The sequence below is a fragment of the Dromiciops gliroides genome, chromosome 1 (assembly GCF_019393635.1).
Source record: "Dromiciops gliroides isolate mDroGli1 chromosome 1, mDroGli1.pri, whole genome shotgun sequence".
Classification (NCBI taxonomy): Eukaryota; Metazoa; Chordata; class Mammalia; order Microbiotheria; family Microbiotheriidae; genus Dromiciops; species Dromiciops gliroides.
The window spans coordinates 233,339,820-233,360,748 of record NC_057861.1 but is presented as its reverse complement, the minus strand read 5'-3'; positions in this window follow the sequence as shown (position 1 = coordinate 233,360,748).

Here is a 20,929-nt window from a genome sequence, read left to right as displayed (position 1 = left end):
AGTGCATTTTTCTTCAAAATTTACTAAAGAATATGTTAAGGCAATCCATATCTGAATATCCTAATAGATATAGAATATCTTTATATATAAGTCAAAGGTTTTAGTTTTTTTAAATATTGATTTTACAGTGTGTTCTAATAGTTTGTTATTTAATTATTATTAATAATTGATTAATTATTATTTAACAAATAGTCCATTAAAGAATAGAAAAGGCCAATTAAGATAGAGAAGTGAGTAGAAAGAAATGTTCTAGAATTAGAGAGAACTAGTAATGGAGTTAGGACTCAGGAAGGAGAAGTCTTACCGACCTGTCCTCTCTGCTGGTTGCTTTTGCTATTTTCTTTTTTTTACTATGGATGGAGTACAAGAATCAATTCTGACAGAAGATTACTGAAGAAGAGACACTTTGTCATGTTATCTCCATTTTCTTATCTTGTAAGTTTCTCTCCAAATCTTTTTCTCTATGATGCAAAGATTCTTGGTCACATGTCTATCTTCTATTTTCTTAAACAATACCCTAAAATAAATCATAAATACAGCCATCCGTTTATGGACCCTTAGCTAACTGATGAAGTTGCAAGCTTAGAAATTTGAGCAAGTTGTAGTATGTTAAGGATTTCCCCTGTATTCTTACAGGGGAATGTATATACACACATACATATATACACACATGTGTATGTATGTGTATATATGTGTGTGTATATGTATATGTATACACACACACACACATATATATATCTAAAGTTATTTGATAATACCGGATCTATCAATATTTACTTTTCCAGGATTTCAAATATAATTAATTCTCAGTTATCTGCTGGTAGACGCTAATCTGGTTATTTGCTATATTATTAATTATCTGCTTTAGTATGACAACATTCCTTGTTTTCTCACTTACCCATGCAGTCAATAGTCCAGCAAGAAAAATATGAAACAAAAATACTCTATTACCCTGATTCAGTTCACAGAAGTCATGAGTTTAGAGAGGGTAACACAGTTCAGGTAATTGTTTTCCTTCAATTTGGAAGGAAATACTATCCATCTTGAGTAAGTCTAAGACAACAAGATGATAAAACTATCCAGTTCCAATCTTCCAGTTCCCTTGGAGTCAGAACTTCATTTTAAGACCTACATTATTACTAGATGGGCTCTTAAAGATCATCCATTTTTAAAAAAAATCAATAGCATTTTATTTTTTTCCAGTTACATATAAAGATAGCTTTCAACATTTGGGCTTTTTATGCTTAAAACTATATTCAGACAGCATAATTTCTTTCTCTGTGGATGGATTGCATTTTTCTTAAGTCCTTAAGAGTTGTCTTTGAACATTGTACTGCTGAAAGTAACTAAGTCATTCACAGCAGATCATCTTACAATTTTGCTGTTATTTTGTGTATATTACATGTCACTGTGCATCAGTTCATGTAAGTCTTTCCAGGTTTTTCTGATAGCATCCTGCTCATCATTTTTTATAGTAAAATACATTTATATAGTACATTAAAGAGATATTTCCTTACATTAAGCCCATGAGGTTGGTTATTGCAACAACAGTAATAGATAACATTTATATAGTACCTTATACCTGACAAAGAATTTTCTTCACAATAGCCCAGAAAAGTAAATACCATTCAATAAATCCTCTCATGAATCCATTTTCATCTTCATCCAATCTTCATCAATCCATCAATCAGTCAATCACTCAACTAGTCAATCAACCAGTCAACCAATCAATCAATCATTCCAGTCAATCAAACATCATCATCATCTTACGTTGCCCTTCCCTCTGCTTCAAAATTTTTTTCATATTTACTATTGCTGTTTCTCTCCATCCTATTTCCTCTCCATGATATTTTCTAACTTTTTTCACCCTATTTCTCCTTAAAAGTGTTTTGCTTCTGCCTCCTCCCTCCCCCAATCTGCCCTCACTTCTTTCACCTTTCCTCCCTTATCCCCTTCCTGTCCTACTTCACTGTAGGGTTAGATAGATTTCTCTGCCCAATTGAGTGTGTATTATTCCCTCTTTGAGCCAATTCTGATGAGAGTAAGGTTCACTCACTCCCCGACACCTTCCCCATCTTCCCCTCCACCCCATAAGCTTCTTCTTGCTTCTTTTATGTAAGATATTTTACCCCATTCCACCTCTCCCTTTCCCTTTCTCCCAGTGCATTCCTCTCTCACCCCTTAATTTTATTTTGTAAAAATACCATTCCTTCATATTCAACTTACACCTATGCCTTCTATCTAAATATACTACATTCACCTGCCCTAATATGAGAAAATTCTTATGAGTTACAAGTATCTTCTCATGTAGGAATGTAAACAGTTTAACCTTTTAATATCTCTTATGATTTCTTTTTCCTGTTTACCTTTTTATGCTTTTCTGGGGTCTTCTATTTGAAAGTAAAAATTTCCCTTCAGCTCAGGTCTTTTCATCACAAATGCCTGAAATTCCTCTCTTTCATTGAATTCCTGTTTTTTCCCTAAAATATTATATTCAGTTTTGCTAGGTAGGTGATTTGTTTTAGCTGATTCTTTTTTTCCCCATAAAAGTATTTTATTATTTTCCAATTACATGTAGAGATAGTTTGAAACATTTGTTTTTATAAGATTTCTAGTTTCAATTTTTTCTCCCTCCATCTCCTCCCTCTCCTGTCCCCAAGACAGCTAGCAATCCAATATAGGTTATATATGTACAATCACATTAAACATATTTCTGCATTAGTAATGCTGTGCAAGAAGAATCAGAGCAAAAAGGAAAAACCTCAAAAAAGAAAAACAAAAAAAATAGAGATAGTATGGTTCAATTTTCATCTAGATTCCATTGTTCTTTTTTTTCTTGATTTGGAGAGCGTTTTTCCATCATGAGTCCTTTGGAACTATTTTTAACCACTGTATTGCTGAGAACAGTCAAGTATATCACAGTTGATCAACACACAGTGTTATTGATACTGTGAACAATGTTCTCCTGGTTCTGCTCATTTCACTCAGCATAGTATAGGTGATTGTTGGTTGTAATCCCATTTCCTATGCCCTGTGGAATATCATATTTCATGACCTCTAATCCTTTAATGTAGAAGTTGCTCAAACTTGTGTTATTCACAGTATTTAATTGTTTCTTTGTGGCTGCTTGCAATATTTTCTCCTTGACCTGGGATCTCTGGAATTTGGCTATATTATTCCTGAAAGTTTTCATTTTGGGATTTCTTTCGGGAGGTGATCAGTGGATTATTTCAATTTCTATTTTACCTTCTGCTTATAGAATATCAGGGCAATTTTCCCTGAAAATTTCTTGGAAGATGATGTCTAAGTTATTTTTTTGATCATAGCTTTCAGGTATTCCAGTAATTTTCAAATGATCTCTCCTGGATCTATTTTCCAGGTCAGCTGTTTTTCCAAGGAGATATTTAACATTGCCTCCTACTTTTCCATTCTTTTGGTTTTGCTTTATTGTGTCTTGATTTCTCATAAAGTCATTAGCCTCCATGTGCTCAATCCTAATTCTTAAGCAATAATTTTCTTCAGAGAGTTTCTGTATCTCCTTTTTGATTTGGCTTTTCAAGCTTTTGCCTTTTGTTGTTGTTGTTGTTGGACTTTTTTCATGACCCTCCTGCATCATTCTTATTTCTCTTTCCATGTTTTACTCTATCTTACCTTATCTTCAGAATCCTTTTTGAGTGCTTCCATGGCCTGAAACCAATTCATATTTTTCTTGGAGGCTTTGCATATAGGAGCTTAGGAGCTTTTGCTTTTTGCTTTTTAATTTTTTTTAGTGAGGCAATTGGGGTTAAGTAACTTGCCCACGGTCACACAGCTAGTAAGTGTTAAGTGTCTGAGGCCGGATTTGAACTCAGGTACTCCTGACTCCAAGGCCAGTGCTCTATCCTCTGCACCACCTAGCTGCCCCTTAAGAGCTTTTGCTTTTTTAACTGCTTCTGAGGGTGTATTTTTATATTCCTTGTCACCAAAAAAAACTTTCTTTGGTGCGATGTTAAAGGAAGTAAATGTGTAGTTGCCTTATTTCTGTCCCAAGTGTAGAGAAAATTAGATGGGGTTTCTAATATAGTTGTTACTTATAAATTAGAAGCTTTTGCACCAGTTTTAGGGCATTAAACATTTATTAAAGCATACCAAGTATTAGTAAAAAGATAACATCTGGGTAAGAAAGTTAAGAAAAGGCCTATCTAGCCTATAGCTGCAGTGTGGCCTGCTTCTTCCTCCAAGTCCTCTACCACAAGCCTGTCTGAGAGACAAAATGATAGTGGAAGCTCTCTCTCTGCTTCCAGAGGAGAGGTGATTCTTACACACTGCTTCACACTAATTGGCTAGCATCACCCAAATCCATTGGTTCACTGGACTTAAGGCTGGTTCTGTATTGAGATCAGAGTTCACACCCTTTGAGAACACACCCTCTTGAGGGCCAGGCAGGTGTGGTTTTAATTGAATTAACTTTAAGTGAGTTAATCAGTGAATTCGGTCAATCCAAGACATCTTAATTCAATCATTCCCCTCAAGCTGAGGTCTCTGAGTTTTCCAACACCCATTATTTTCTCACAAAGGTCTACAGGGTTTTTTTTTTTGTCTGCTCATTTTCCTAACCTGTTTTTTAACTTTTAATTCCTTCTTAACATGGAGCACTGCTTCCAGGATGCACTGTCCCAAGTTTCAGCAGGTCTAAGATGGTATGATTTAAGGAGAGGCATGTTCTACACTTGCCTGACCTGTGCTCTCATCTGTAAGCAACCACAGGTCTGCTTGCTCTTTAACCTGGGAAGAGAATTCTGTTTCACTGTGGCTACAAGTTCTGGTGTGCCTGTGACCCTCCCCCATCTGTGCTTCACTCAATACTGCTTCCTGGTTCTGAGCACTGGCAAAACAACAGAGTTCTGCCACAGCACCAGAAGAGACCCCTGGAATCCCCCACTGGCCAACCATTCAATGCCCTCACCAGTCTGTGAGTTGAGATTCAGAAGTAGCTGCTGCTTCATATAATTCCTATACTCTAGAGTCCTGATTGCCTGGGGTTGGGGCTGGGTCTATGTGGTATGGCCCAGATCTGGATTCTACTCTCACCCTGGTACATGAGACCTTTCCTGCAGACCTTCTAAGCCTTCTTTGGCTAGAAATGGTCTCACTCTGTCCTTTTGTAGGTTCTGCTATGACAGGAAATGTCTTGTGGCATTATTTGAAGTGATTTGGAAGGATTTTAGGGAGAACTCCAAGGAGTCACTGCCTTTCCTCCACCATCTTGGCTCTGCCTCTCAACATTTTTTTGTTGTTGTTGTTGTTGTTTTTTGGTGAGGCAATTGGGGTTAAGTGACTTGCCCAGGGTCACATAGCTAGTAAGTTTCAAGTGTCTGAGATCAGATTTGAACCCAGGTCCTCCTGACTCCAGGGCCAGTGCTCTATCCACTGCACGACCTAGCTGCCCCTCAACATTTGTTTTTATAAGACATTTAGTTCCAGATTTTTCTCCCTTCCTCCCTTTCCTCCCTTCAGCAAGTAATCTGATATAGGTTATATATGTGCAATCACATTACACATAATTACACATTAGGCATGTTGTGAAAGAAGAATCAGAACAAAAGGGAAAATCCTCAAAAAAGAAAACAAAAACAAAAACAAAAAAGTAAAAAACAAAACAAAACAAAACTCTCTCTACACACACACACACACACAGTATGCTTTAATCTGCATTCAGATTCCACACTTCTTTAACTGGATGTGGAAAGCATTTTTCATCATGAGTCCTTTGGAATTGTCTTAGATCATTATACTGCTGAGAAGAGTTAATTCTATCACAGCTGATAATCACACAATGTTGCTATTACTGTGTATAGTGTTAACCTGCTTACTTCACTCAGCATCAATTCAAGTCTTCCAGGTTTTTCTGAAATCTGCCTGCTCTTTATTTCTTACAACACAATAGTATTCCTTTATATTCATATACCACAACATGTTCAGCCATTCTTCAATACATGGGCAACCCATCAATTTCCAGTTCTTTGATGCCACAAAAAGAATTGCTACAAATATTTTTGTACATGTGGATCCTTTCCCCTTTTTATGATCTCACTGGGATATAAACCCACTAGTGCTGTTATTAGATCAAAGGGTATGCACTTTTGGGCATAGTTCCAAATTTCTCTCCAGAATGGTTGGATCAGTTCACAACTCTCCCAACAAAGCATTCATTCCAATTTTCCACATCTTCTCCAACATTTATTCTCTTCCTTTTTTTTTTGTCATATTAGCCAATCTGATAGGTATGAGGTGGTGCCTCAGAGTTGTTTTAATTTGCATCCTCTAATCAATAGTGATTTAGAACATTTTTAATATGGCAATAGATAGCTTTAATTTCTTTGACCTGAAAAGTGCCTTTTCATATCCTTTGACAATCTTAAAAATCATCCTACCCAGTGCCTTGATTTATCAGGTGATTTGATGATGATTATACAAGTCACTGGTGGTTGAGCTGGTTTTAGAACCCAAGTCTCCTGACATCTTGGAAAGTACTCATTACTTTGTATTTTAATATTCATTTAAAAATTGTTATAAATTTTCTATCTTCCTTAATCCTCTCCCCTGTAAACTCTGGAATTTGGCTACAATATTTATGGGAGTTTTTATTTTGGGATATCTTTCAGGATGTGATTGGTAGATTTTTTCATTTCCTATTTTGCCTCTGGTTCTAAAATATCTAGGCAGCTTTTTTTTTTTTTTCTTAGTAAATTCTTGAGATATGATGTCTTAGTCCTTTTTTGATTATGGCTTTCAGGGATTACAATAATTCTTAAATTACCTCTCTTTGATCTGTTTTCTAGGTCATTTGTTTTTCCAATAAGCTATTTCATATTTTCTTCTTTTTAAAAGGCATTTGACTTTGTTTTACTGTTTCTTGATGCCTTATGGAGTTGTTAGCTTCCACTCAACTAATTCTAATTTTTAAGAAGTTATTTTCTTTAATGAAGTTTTCTAATTGACCAATTCTGATTTTTAAACGGTTATTTTCTTTAGTATTTATTTACCACTTTTAACCAAGCCGTTAATTTTCTTTTCATAATCTTCTTGCCTTTCCCATTTATTTTGATAATTTTCTTCTATTATTCCAATAATTAAAAATGTTTAATCCTTTCTGTCTCTTTATCTCTTCTAGGATTTTTTTTTGTTGTACTTGCATTTAATCTTGCTTTTCCTTGTGACTTTTTAAGGATTTTTACTTGCCATTCTTCTTCTGAGTTCATGTCTTTAGGTTCCCTGTCACCATGGTGACTTTTTTATGTTTACTTTATTTTTTATTGTATGCTCATTTTTTTCAGCCTATTTATGACTTTGAACATTAAGGGAGGGGACTGTTCCAAGATTCAAGCTTTTGTGCTGCTCTTTTCACAGATATTTCTTAGTTTCTCTAAGCTTCCCAACTCCATATTAAGACTAACATTTCCTCTAGTCTTCTGTCTTAAATCTCACCTATTGCTGCCTGACACTATCATTCCTCACCGCTCAAACACACACACACACACACACACACACACATACACACCCACACACATGCACACGTGCATGTACACACACACACTCACAGGAAAAATCCTTTAATTCCTTATCATTGAGCATTATTACATATGCTCAGAGAATTGTTCATTTTCTGCTCTAAGTACATAGGGTAATGTTTTGGCAGGTTGATCTTTTCCCACAGAAACTCATATTAAATTGTATTAAATGCAATTTTATTTCAATATAGAAAGTTCCTAATTAAAAAGATGAATAAACAACTGAAAATCTTTTTGGCATTATTTTATCAAACATCTATCATTCTACACAGCACTTAATTAATGAATATGACTTTTTCTCCTGGCTTTTATCCTATCTCCTAATCTCTTTATATATCCATTTTCTCTTAGATTACTAGTTATGATTTCTCATTTTTTTGTATTACTAAAATTTTTAGCAAAATAACATAATGGATTTTAAGTATATTACTGAAATTCCTAATGCTGCTTTTTTAAAATGTAAAGGCAAAGGGGGCAGCTAGGTGGCACAGTGGATAAAGCACTGGCCTTGGATTCAGGGGGACCTGAGTTCAAATATGGCCTCAGACACTTGACATGAACTAGCTGTGTGACCCTGAGCAAGTCACTTAACCCTCATTGCTCCACAAAAAATAAAAAGCAAAAACAAAAACAAAACTGTAAAGGCAAATTGAAAATAACTTCATCATTAAATTTGTTGAAACTTTCAATCTTTAATTTTAACTACTATTGAAATGGAATAATAGAATCCTAGGTTGGAAGGGAATTTAAAGATCATCTAGTATATCCATTCCTTGATGATTGTTTGATGCTATTTTTCAATATCCCTCACAAATGATCAACCAGCTTCCTTTTTGGACACATTCAATGACAGGGAACTGAATACCCCACAAGGCACGTCACTCCAATATCAGATAACTTTAGTTGTTAGAAAACTCATATATATTTTGTGTCAAAAATCTTTCTCCCTTTAACTTTAATTCTACAATAGAAAGATTATTTTCTGCATTAAATTTAAATCTAAGGACTGAGCTTTGATTTCAAATCTTATTACCACTTTTTCAGCTTCAATATTCCTAAATTCTCAAAGACATAGATTCTATTTTATCTTTTCTTATTCCTCACAAATAAATAGGCTGACAAAAAAAGATATTATTGAGTCCTAAATTTGAAAGGAGTTAATCTGAACCTTCAAAAAATTCAACTAAGAGTGAATACAAATGAAAAATACAACTTTGGTCACCTGGTCTGTTCTGAATGCTAATTGTTTGTTTGCAACTTGGAAAAATGACATAGAGAGCAAAGAGAGCCCCATATTTACAAGTGTTAGATTAAGAAGGATTCTGTGTTCTTTCCTGAAAGGAAATCTAGGGAATCAATCCATTTTACTTGGAAGGGAAGAACTATTCGGAAATGTGGGCACATATGCTGTGCTATTTCTGTCTTCTCAGATAGCAAACATGGGGTACTTGGCTGTGAATAAGACCATATTTCAAGGGTTTATCATTTCAATGATTGAATTAATCCTTTACCTAGTGGTCAAGCAGGTAATTGGAAATTCAGGAAATGGATAAAGGAAACATTTTTCAGTGTGTGATTGTTGCCATCCATGTGATTTTTGTGGGAGTCATAACATTCTTCCTGGTCTCTAGTGGCTATAAGGTAAAGAATACAATTGACTAGTTTGATTTTATTTGATGTATGATATATTTTACAGTGGAGCATTATTAGCACACCCCAACCATCACTGAACAGAATTGGAAAGAGATCATGGAAGCCCTCTAATCCATCTCTCTCATTTTTCAGATTAAGAAACAGAGGCCCAGAAGGGCAAAATGTCTTTTTCAAGGTCAGAGAATAAGTGGCAGTCAAGAATTCAACTCTAGTCATCCTACTACAAATTTAATAATTTGTACTAGCATTCAGACTTTCTATCACTATCATCACCTCCTAGATATAGAAATCTGAAGGGGAATTTTTGAAAGTTTCCTATTTTGTAAAGTATAAACAACAGTGGGGGCATAAGCAGGACAAAATTGTGACAACTATATTATTACAGAACTACTCTAAAATCGTTGCAGCTTCTACAGAAATTTAAAGGGAATAGAATCACTTTAGTACATCTGTAGAAATTATCATTTATATGCCTGTTGCAAGTGAAAGTATAAGGTAAAATTCTCCTCCATAGCTTATCAACTCCAATATCATGGTTCTTCTCTCCACATTTTTCTAAGTACTCTTTACCAACTTCTTTTGGCTCTACAACTTCACTTTTACACTCCTTTTTTCTAGTAGGCCTCTACCATACAAATTCACCTATTAATGCCCAGAACTATCACTCTTCACCTCCAAAATCTTATTACTCTGCTGCCAAAGGAGAAACTTGTTGAGTAAGACTGATAAGTTTTGCTTCATACACTACAGTGCAGGAAAAAACAATTGGTCTGAATCAGAAAACTTGGGCTCAAATCCCAGCTGTGAACTTTAACTACTTGTATGGCTTTGGGCAAGTAATTTAACTTTTCCAGGTCTAGGTTTCTTCATCTGTAGAATGTGGGTTACTTAATAAGTTACAGAGTTCCTTTTAAGCTCTAGATTTGTGATTCCATCTCAAAAATAAGACAAAAGAAAAGAAAAGTTGATGGAGAGGAATAAGAATGAGCCAAAGATGGAGAAATTTTCAGTGGCAGAGAACAGAACACCAAGTTATTTTATATCATCTGGCTTCTCAATTGGTAAAGGAGGGGCAGGCAGGAAAGAGATACTTCAGAACTAAAAATAAAAAGTAAAAAAAAAAATTAAAAAAAAACCCCAACCCTACTAATAACCTGCAATTCAGGGCAAAATGACGTGTTCCAGAATTTAATAGCAAGGCACTTCCTTACAGGCATGCTATGGAAGTCTTCTGGGAATGTCAACTCCTCTGTGAGAGTTCACCAAATACTCAGGCTATGAAAAGCACATAGGAAGGAGACACTTCCTAATTTTATGATACTGTTCTTGGGACAGAGAAAATTTGGAGAAGTTCTAGATGCTGGATTTAGGAAGGTTCTTGAAAAACTACAGTTCAAACACAACAGGGTGACAATGATAAGACTTGAAGCCAAATCAATAAGAAAGCCAATTGAAGAAGTGGCTCTTTAGCCTAGAAAAGAGAAGACTAAGGAATGTGTGACCATAGGAGAGGGGCAGGTTATCTATCTATAAATATTTAAAATTTTGTTGTGGGGTCTTAAGGATTAGACTTCTTTTACTTAATCTAAGAAAGCTGAACAAGGAAAAGAGAGGCAGATTTCAGTTTACCTAGAGTAAAATTTTCTTAGCATTCTAGAGCTATCCTAATATTGAAGGGCTTTTACTAGAAGTAAATAATTCTCCATCAGTTCAGAAGAGGAAGAAATTATTATTTAGATCCTAGGTAAGCTAGTTGAACTCTGAGAGGTAACTTGGAATTAATCAATAAATCAATAAACATTTACAGCTTTCATATTCCAAGATTTCTACATAGTAGGATGAAAAAAGTTTCCTAAGTTCCTTAAGTGCTGTCCCCTTGCTTCCAACTCCTTCACCAGTATTCTATGATGTCTAAAACTCCTAGCATTTTGGCTAATGGCATTATAAGCTAGAAGGTCTTTGTTGACACATATTTTATCTAATATTAATTGGATTTTCTTCTGTTTACTATTTAAATTCTGAACTTAAATATTGAATGAAATAAGAATTTTCATATGTATATAATATATATAATGCAACAATAAGGGATGTATATGAAACTACCAATCTTTATTATATATTGCTTACATTTATTTTTTTAAATATGTAATGGATTCAGGGTAGCTAGGTGGCACAGTGGATAAAGTCCCAGCCCTGGATTCAGGAGGATGTGAGTTCAAATCTGACCTTAGGCACTGGACATTTACTACCTGTGTGATCCTGGGTAAGTCACTTAATCCTCATTGCCCTGCAAAAAAAAAATATAAGGGATTCAATGTATTTTCAAGGTTCTCTTAGTTATCTGTGATTCCCTTTCTCCTTTTTCCTCTATCATTCCAGTTGAAAAAGAAAATAAATGCAGAACTACTGTAACCAATATGAATAATCAAGCCATACAAATTCCCTCATTGGCTAAGTCCAAAATATATATGTTTCGTTCTACATTTTTAGTTCAGTGCCTCCCAGTCAGGAGGTGGGTAGAATGCTTAATAATTGCTTCTCTGGTATCTTCATTAATCATTATATAGATCAAAATGAAATATTTTAGAGTTGATTGTCTTATTATTGTCGCTATTACATGTTATTTTCCTTGTCCTGATCATTTTGGTGTGCAGAAGATCATATTAATCTTCTCGGGTTTCTCTAAAAGTGTCTCTTTTATAATTTTTTACAACACAATATTATTCCATTATAACCATATATCATACTTTGTCATCCATTCCCAAATTGAAGACTATTACCTTAGTTTTCTTTTTTTGCCATGTGAAATGAGCTACTATAGCTTTGTACATATAGGACTTTTTCCTTTAGATAGCTTTCCAGCTTAGTGGTTAGAGTGGTGGACCTGGAGTCAGGAAGATCAGAGTTCAAATTTGGCCTTAGTCATTAAATAGCTTTGTGACCCTGAACAAGCAATTTAGCCTCTGTCTGCTTCACTTTCCTCAACTGTAAATTGGGATAACAATAACATCTACATTACAGGATTTTTGTGAGGATCAAATGAGATATTTGTAAAGCATTTATGATGGTACCTGGCATACAGTAGGTTCTTAAAAAATGCTCCTTTTCTTCCTTTGATTTCTTTGGAATACAAGCCTAGCAGTAAGATCTCTGGCTCTGAAGAGGCAGAAAATTTATTCCTTATGCCCTTAATTTGTTTATAACGTGAATTTTTATGTCTAAGTTATATACACATTTGGAGTTTATCTTGGTATATACTGTGTGATGCCAGTGTATATCTAATTTCTACTAGTCAGTCAACAAACATTTATAAATATTTACTATGTACCTGGGATTATGTTACTTTCCAATTTTTCTAGCAGTTTTTGTTGAGTAGTGCGTCTTTTAGAGTTAATTTATTAATCGGTATTCATTAAAATTTTTAACAAAAAACATATCCTATTAGTAATCTCAAAAAGAAACAAAAAACCTATGGGAATGAGGATTGAAGCAATTTGGGTAGGAGGAAGTTTCTGTTTTGAAGTATGGGGCACTACAAAGAGTATGAGAGGAGTCTATTGAGCATAGATTGTGGATTAGGGGCACTTCTGTGGAAGACCATTAGTCTATACATATCAATAACAATGCATTGAACATAGTAGGTCTTTGATAAATATATGTTTGAATATGTGAATGACTGAATGAGAAAACTGATATTTACTAGCATCTTTCTAATTTTCTCAAATGGAGACATTTCACAGTGGCCAGTGTGCTATATTTATGCTAGTGGAGAAATAGGCTAACTTCTTCAAGGTACTGGATTTATTTTAGAGAAATGACATCCATTTCCCTCAAAAGCTTTAGTAAATATACTGTTCCCATGGAAAATAATTGGAAAAGAATGTCTGGTCAAAAGAGCTGCTCCTAGATTGTCAGTACTGGCAGCTGTAGATAATTTGAACAAATGTAGGGGGGGAAAGAAGGACAATAATACAAAACTGTAAAGTTCCTAGCTCCAATAGCATGAAGTAAATGGATAGATTATCCCAGTATTCTTGAGAGGCAAGAGTACTGGTTATTTATTAATCCATTCATCCTAACCATTTACCCACAAATATTAATAAATATTTGCTATTTTGCAAATTATTTTGATACATACTAACAATACCATGCAGTTTTGAAGTATTTTTTTCTTTTCAGAACATTAGTTCATTTGATCTATGTAATGACTGTATGAGATAAGAAGGGCAAAATTAATAGTGGAAGTTAGGTGACATAGTGAGTAGGGTGCTAGGCCTGAGTTTCCATCTAGTGTCAGACAGTTAATGGATATGTGACCCTGGGCAAATTACATAATCTCTGCTTCAATTTCCTTGACTACATTATGGGTCATAATAGCATCTACTACCCAAAGTTTTTTGTGAGTATCAAATGATGTTTTCTGTAAAGTTATTGGCACAGTGTACTTGACACACAGTAGGACCTTAAAATTCTTGTTCTTTTCCTTTGTTCCTTCCCCTAATTTCCTAATATATACAAGAGGGAACTGAGGCTTAGATAAGTTATCACTTTTGCTCAAGGTCTGGCTGGAATCTAAGTCTTTTAAAAATTTATAATGTCTTTTCAGCATTCTTTTGTCAAAAAATTGAATTCCAAATGTTCTCCCTCCAATCTACTGAGAAGACAAGTGATATGATAAAAACTACACATGCAAGACCATGAAAAACATATTTCAATATTAGTCATATTGAAAAAATCAAGAAAAATAAAGAGAGAAAATCGTACTTAAATTTGCACTAAGAATTCATTAGTCCTCTCTCTGGGGATGGGTAGCATTTTTCATCAAGAGTTCTTTGGAGTTTTCTTTGATCATTGCATTAAATCAGATTAACTAAGTCTTCCACAGTTGATCATCATTATAATATTACTGTTACTGTGTACAATGATTTCCTGGTACTGTTCACTTCATTTTGCATCAGTTCATTTACTTTTTCCCATGTTTTTTTTCGTGAAACCATTTTCCTTGTCACTTCTTATAGGACAATAGTATTTAATCAAAATAATATGCTAGAACTTGTTCAGCCATTCCATAATTGATGTGTTACTTCAGTTTCCAATTCTTTTCTACCAGAAAAAAACTTCTATAAATGTCTTGTACACATAGGTTCTTTCTCTTTTTCTTTGATCTCTTTGGGATACAAACCTAGTAGTGGTATTTCTGGGTTAAAAGTTAGATAGAGTTTTATAGTCCTTTGAGTATAGTTCCAAATTGTTCTCCAGAATGGTTGGCTGAGTTCACAATTCCACCATCAGGTCACTAGAGTACCTATACTCTCATACCCCCTTCGGAATTTGTCATTTCTGATAGGTGTGAAGTGGTACCTAAGAGTTGTTTTAGTCTGTACTTCTGTAATAAATACCATTTTAGAGCATTTTTTTATGTTACCTTCATTTCTTCTTCTGAAAGCTACCTATCCATATCCCTTGATCATTTATCAATTGAGAAATATCTCTTATTTTTATATATTTCACTCAGATTCCTATATATTTAAGATGATGCCTTTATCTAGGAAATTGCTATAAAATTTTTGATATTGCTTCATTGCATATAGTACTTTATAGTAAAAAGTGATTTTTCTCAGGGGCAGGTAGGTGGTGCAGTGGATAGAGCACCAGCCCTGGAGTCAGGAGTACCTGAGTTCAAATCCGGCCTCAGACACTTAACACTTACTAGCTGTGTGACCCTGGGCAAGTCACTTAACCCCAATTGTCTCACTGGAAAAAAAAAGTGATTTTTCTCGTTCCAGGGGCAGAGCCAAGATGGCAGAGAGAATCCAGGAAGTTGCCTGAGCTTTCCCATGTTTCCCTCAAAAACAATATTAAATCAAGCCTCTAAACAGATTCTGGAACTACAGAACCTATGAAAAGACAGAGACACAATCCTCCTATGTGATTTAATTTGGAAGACTTCAGGAAAGGTCTGTCTCACCTGGGTGAAAGGGGAGGGTGGCTCAGAACAGCTCAGTTCAGCACAGCTCAGCTCAGCTGGCAGCTTGGCTCAGCACAGCTTGGCACAATGGGCAGCTCAACACTGTTGCAGCTTGACACAGCTGAGAGGGGGCAGCTGAGAGCAGTAAGAAGCTTGCAACAGCAACCCCCAGGAGCAGACTTCAACTTTATAAGTTTAAAAATAGGCTACAGCATGAGCAAGAAACAAAAAAAGGACCCTTACCATTGACAGCTTCTATGGTGAAAGGGGAGACCAAAACTCAAACTCAGATGAGTTTGTCAAAATGCCTAAAAGTGAATATTCAAGTGGGAAGATGATCTTATCTCAAGACCAAAAAGCCTTCTTTGAAGAGCCCAAAAAGGCTTTTAAAAACCAAATGAGAGGGGGGCGGCTAGGTGGCGCAATCAAAAGACTGAAAAAATAGAAGAAAATGTAAAATACCTCATTGGAAAAACAACTGACCTGGAAGAGGGATCCAGGAGAGATAATTTTTGAATTATTAGAGTATCTGAAAGCCATGATCAAGAAAACAGTCTAGATACCATATTCCAGGAAATTATCAAGGAAAACTGCCCTGAAATTGTAGAATCAGAGGATAAAATCATCATTGAAAGAATCCACTGATCACCTCCTAAAAGAGAATGCAAAAGGAAAACTTCAAGGCATATTGTAGCCAAATTCCAGAATTATCAGATGAAGGAGAAAATACTCTAAGAAGCCAGAAAGAAGTAATTTAAAAAGCATGGATCCAACAGTCAGGATTGCACAGATCCTGGCAGCTTCAACACTAAAGGATTGTGGGACTTGGAATATGATGTTCAGGAAGGCAAAGGAGCTTGGATTACAACCAATAATCAACTACCCAGTATTCTCTTTCATGGAAAAAGATGGACATTCAATGAAATAGGGTACTTCCAAGGTTTCCTGGAAAAAAAAGCCCAGAACAGAACAGAAAATTTGATCTCCAAGTACAAGACTCAAGAGAAATATAAAGAGGTAAACAAGGGGTAAGGAGTGGGGGGTGGAGAAAGTTGTTCAATGATGTTAAACCGCTTACATCACTGTGAAGGAGGATAATACTTTTACTTCTTTGGATCTGTATTTCTATTAAGGTATTGTTATTAAAATGACTTTGATGTAATGATAAAAAGAAACTTAAGGAGCAGAATAAAAGGAGACTAGGGGGAGGAGAAGGAGAAGGTGGAATGGGGTTAATTATATCATGTGGAAGCACAAAAAGTACCCATTACAATAAAGAGAAAGAAGGGAGGGGTGAGTATTGTTTTAACCTTACTCTCATCAGATTTGGTTCAGGGAGGGAATAACATATACTCCCATTTGTATAAAGAAACTTAGCTTACTCTTTAAAGAAGCAAAAGGGGAAGGGGAAAAGGGTGGTATTGATACAAGGGAGGGCAGAAGCAGGAGGAAAAAAGGGGGCAAGGAAAGGAAGGGCAGCAGATAAATGGGAAAGCAGATTGAGGGAGGCAGTGGTCAGAAGCAAAATACTGGTCATGAGCAATATGGTGAAAGAGGGGAAAAAGAGTATAAAGGGGAAAAGGGGATAGAGGGAAATAAACAGTTAATAATCTTAACTATGAATGTGAATGGGATGAACTTTCCCATAAAACAGAAGCAAATAGCAGTGTATTAAAAATCAGAATCTTACAATATGTTGTTTACAAGAAACACATTTGAAGCAGAGAGATACACACAGAGTAAAGATAAAAGGTTGGAGCAGAATATAAAAAAAGCAGGGGTAGCAATCCTTATCTCAGACAAAGCAAAGGCAAAAGTAGATGTAATGAAGAGAGATAATGAAGGAAACTACATCTTGCTAAAAGGTACCATATAAAATGAGGTGATATCAATACTAAACATGTATGCACCAAGTGGTATAGAATCCAAGTTCTTAGGGGAGAAGTTCAATGACTTATGAGAGGAAATAGACAGCAAAACTGTACTAGTGAGGGATCTGAACCTCCCCCTCTCAAAATTAGATATAACTAACCACAAAATAAATAAGAAAGAAATTAAAGAGAAGAATAGAATGTTATAAAAATTAGATGTGATAGATATCTGGAGAAAATTGAATGGGGACAGAAAGGAATATACTTTTTTTCTCAGTGGCACATAGCACATATTCAAAAATTGACCATGTATTAGGGCACAAAAACCTCATAGTCAAATGTATAAAGGCAGAAATAGTAAATGCATCCTTCTCAGATCATGATGTAATAAAATAACATGTAATAAAGAGCCATGGAAAGGTAGACTGAAAATTAATTGGAAACTAATTAATCTCTCTCCTTTTTTAGGGCATTTAGGGTTAAGTGACTTACCCAGGGTCACATAGCTAGTAAGTGTCAAGTGTCTGAGGTCAGACTTGAACTCAGGTCCTCTTAAATCCTGAGCCATTGTTTTATCCACTGTACCACTTAGCTTCCCTAAGGAAACTAAATAACTTCATCCTAAAGAATGAGTGGGTCAAACAACAAATCATAGAAACAATCAATAATTTCATCCAAGAGAATGACAATAATGTGACAACATACCAAAAACTATGGGACGCAGACAAAGCCTTGCTTAGGAGAAATTTTATATCTCTAAATGCTTACTTGAGAAAAGAGAAAGAGGAGATCAATGAATTGGGCATGCAACTAAAATAGCTAGAAAAAGAACAAATTAAAAATCCCCAATTAAATACTATATCAGAAATCCTGAAATTTAAAGGCGAAATTAATAAAATTGAAAGCAAGAAAGCTATAGAATTAATCAATAAAGCTAAGAGCTGGTTTTATGAAAAAATTAATAATATAGATAAACCTTTGTTTAATTTGATTTTTTAAAAAGAAGAAAATCAAATTACCAGTATCAAAAATGAAAGGGGTGATTTCACCACCAATGAAGTGGAAATTAAAGGGATAATTGGATCTATTTTCCCCAACTGTACACCAATAAATTTGACAATCTAAACAAAATGGATAAATATTTACAAAAATACAAATTGCCCAGCTTAACTGAAGAGGAAATGAAATTCTTAAATAGGCCCATTTTAGAAAAATAAATTGAACAAGCCATCAATGAACTCCCTAAGAAAAAATCTCTAGGGCCAGATGCATTTACAAGTGAATTCTACCAAACATTTGTTTTTTTTTGTTTTTTGTTTTTTTTGTTGTTTTGGAGGGGCAATGAGGGTCAAGTGACTTGCCCAGGGTCACACAGCTAGTAACTGTCAAGTGTCTGAGGCCGGATCTGAACTCAGGTAGTCCTGAATCCAAGGCCAGTGCTCCATCCACTGTGCCACCCAGCTGCCCCCTCTACCAAACATTTAAAGAACAATTAATTCCAGTACTATGGAAATTATTTGGTAAAATAGGTGAAGAAGGAGTTCTACCAAATTCCTTTTATGACACAAATATGGTGTTGATACCTAAACTAGACAGATGAAAACAAAGAAAGAAAATTGCAGAACAATTTCCCTAATGAATATCAATGCAAAAGTCTTGAATAAAATATTAGCAAGGAGATTACAGCAAGTGATCACCAGGTAGGATTTATACCAGGAATGCAAGGCTGGTTCAACATTAGGAAAACTATCAACATAATCAACCTCATCAATAACAAAACTAACCAAAATCATATGATTATCTCAATAGATGCTAAGAAAGCTTTTGACAAAATACAACACTCATTCCTATTAAAAACACTATAGAATATAGAAATAGGTGGAGTTTTCCTTAAAATAATAAGCAGTATTTACCTAAAACCATCAGCAAACATTATATGCAACACGAATAAGTTAGAGGCATTCCCAATAAGGTCAGGGGTGAAACAGGGATGTCCATTATCACCTCTTTATTTAAAATTGTACTAGAAATGTTAGCCCTAGTAATAAGAGAAGAAAAAGGAATTAAAGGAATTAGAATAGGCAAAGAAGAAACAAAACTTTCACTTTTTGAAGATCATGTGATGGTATACGTAGAGAATCCTAAAGAATCAACTAAAAAACTGCTTACAACAATTAACAACTTTAGCAAAGTTTCAGGATATAAAATAAATCATCAGCATTTCTATATATGACCAACAAACCTCAGCACCAAGAGATAGAAAGAAAAATTCCATTTAAAGTAATGGTAGACACAAATCTGAAGATTTACTATAAAGCAACATTCATCAAAACTATTTGGTACTGGTTAAGAAATATAGTGGAGGATCAATGGAATAGGTTAGGCACAGGAGGCACAGTAGTAAATGATTATAGTAATCTCTTGTTTGATAAACTCAGACTCCAGCTTCTGGGATAGGAACTCAGTATTTGACAAAAACTGCTGGGAAAACTGGAAGATAGTATGACAGAAACTAGGCATAGATCAATATCTTACACCTTATACAAAAATAAGGTCAAAATGGGTTAAAGATTTAGACATAAAGGGTGATACCATAGATATTTAGGAGAGGAAGAAATAGTTTACCTCTCTGACCTATGGAGAGGAAACCAATTTATGTCCAAACAAGAGAGAAAGAATATTATGAAATTCAAGATGGAAGATGTTGATTATATTAAATGAAAAAGTTTTTGTACAAACAAAAGTAATGCAGTCAAAATTAGAAGGGAGGCAGAAAGCTGGGAAACAATTTTTACGGCCAGTGTTTATGATAAAGGCCTCATTTCTAAAATATATAGGGAACTCAATCAAATAAATGAGAATGTAACTCATTCCCCAATTGAGAAATGGTCAAAAGTTATGAACAGGCAGTTTTCCGATGAAGAAACCAAAGCTATCTATTCCCATATGAAAAAAAATGCTCTAAATCACAATTGATCAGAGAAATGCAAATTGAAACAACTCTGAGGTATACCTATCAGATTGGCTAATATGACAAAAAAGAAAAATAATAAATGTTGGAGAAGCTGTGGAAAAATTGGAACACTAATGCATTGTTTTTTTGTTTTTTTTTTTTTGGCAGGGCTATGGGGGTTAAGTGACTTGCCCAGGGTCACACAGCTAGTCAAGTGTCTGAGACTGGATTTGAACTCAGGTACTCCTGAATCCAGGGCTGGTGCTTTATCCACTGTGTCACCTAGCTGCCCCTACTAATGCATTGTTGGTAGAGCTGTGAACCAATCATTCTGGAGAGCAATTTGGAACTATGCTTAAAGGGCTATGGGACTGTTCATACATACCCTTTGACCCAGTGGTACCGCTGCTAGGTATGTATCCCAAAGATATCATAGAAGAGGGAAAAAGACCCACATGTACAAAAAGATTTATAGCAACTCTTTGTGGTGGCAAAGAATTGGAAATCGAGGGAATGACCATCAATTGGGGAATGGCTAAACAAGTTGTGGTATATGAATGTAATGGAATACTATTGTGCTGTAAGAAACAATGAGCAGGAGGAGTTCAGAGAAACCTGGAAGGACTTACATGTACTGATGCTGACTGAGAGGAGCAGAACAAGGACAACATTGTACACAGTAACAGCAACATTGTGTGATGAACAATGGCAATAGACTTGGCTCCTCTCAGCAATGCAATGATCCAAGACAATTTCAAAGAACTCATGATAGAGAGTGTTCTCAATGTCCAGAAAAAAAGAACTGTGAATTATGAATGCAGATTGAACCATACTCTTTCTACTTTGGGGCTGGTTTTTTTTTCTTCTTTTTTGAGTTTTTTTTTCCTTGTGCTCTGATTCTTGTTTCACAACATGACTAATGAGGAAATATGTT